This window comes from Lepidothrix coronata, unplaced genomic scaffold (assembly GCF_001604755.1).
Source record: "Lepidothrix coronata isolate B3197 unplaced genomic scaffold, Lepidothrix_coronata-1.0 Scaffold867, whole genome shotgun sequence".
Lineage (NCBI taxonomy): Eukaryota > Metazoa > Chordata > Aves > Passeriformes > Pipridae > Lepidothrix > Lepidothrix coronata.
This window is the reverse complement of record NW_016691047.1, coordinates 1-1,404: the sequence shown is the minus strand read 5'-3', so window position 1 is coordinate 1,404 and position 1,404 is coordinate 1.

Here is a 1,404-nt window from a genome sequence, read left to right as displayed (position 1 = left end):
CTTAAAGCTCCTCCAGTCCCAGGGGCAGGGACACCTCCCACACCTCCCACCAGCCCAGAGAGCTCCAAACCCCTTCCAACGAACTCTGCCCCCCTCCAACCTCCCACACTCCCTCTGGAATTCCCAACCCCCCCGCCTGGCACGGGGCTGCATCCACAGGGGGACACTTCCCTGCTTCTGAAAAGCTGGAACAGCCTCCCCCAGCCCTGCAGATGCAGGGAGGGTTTTCCAAAAGCAGGATTTGGAGCTGCTGAGCTGCTCACTGGCCGCTCTGCTCTTGGCCAGGAGAGCCTTGGGCTGATCCAGCTTTTTTTTCCTGGCCATGGGAAGCCCTGGAGTTGCTCTGACCAACTTTTTTTTTTCAGCTGCTGGCAGCAAACCCTGCAGCCTCTCAACCAACCTGAGCCCTTCTCTGAGCCACAATCCCACTTTTTTTTTTTTTTTTTTTTGAGGAATTCATTTATTCCTTTTGGATTCTCCCAAGTACCATTTTTAGTTTAACTTCGAGTTCCAAGCTCTGCAGCCAAGGAAAAAGCTGGACAAACACACAGTTAAGAGAGAATCTTCTCTTGCCCAGGCCCAGAAACCAGCAGATTTCACACTAAACATTCCACAAAATTAAGATATGTGAGAAGGAAACACAGTCACAGCCAGTGTAACACAGGGATATTCCTACTGATGGAAATATTTCGGTATATCCGGTCAATAATTCACTTTTTTCCATAGTTTGGACCATTTTTTCCAGCCCAAATGGCTCCTCTTTGTCCTTGATTTAAATAAATACCTGCCTTGGGAGCAAAAACCACCTTTATATATAAATACTCCCTTTAGGGAGGGACCCTAAAGCTCCCAAAGTCCCACCTTCCACCAGCCCAGGTTGCTCCAAGTTGCTCCAACCTGGACTTGGACACTTCCAGGGCTCAGAGTCACTCATGGAAAACTCTAATTCCCTCTTTTCCAAGGCTCCTGCCATTGCCACTCTCAGTGCTGGCTTTTGATTGCAGATTAATTAATCTGCAGGTTAATTAATTAATTAATTTAATTCCTGGGCAGCTTTGGCAAACCAACCATTCCAGCAGCACGGGAGTGAGACAGGGGGGTGAAGTGAAAAAATAAATCCAGTAGGAGAGTCATTCCAGCTGGGATAACTCCAGATGACCTGGAAGGGGAGGGAGGGAGGTCTGAGGGAGGTCTGAGGGCGCCTTTGGTGAGGAAATGGGGGTGGGTTTGTGCTCCTAAAAGCTCTCCCGTGAGCCAGGACTGATGCAGGGCTCGGAGGGGATCTCTCAGAGAGAGATGACACCAAGCTGGGGGGAGTGTCCATCAGCTGGAAGGCAGGAGGGCTCTGCAGAGGGACCTGGAGAGGTTGGATCCATGGGCTGATTCCAAGGGGATGAGGTTCAA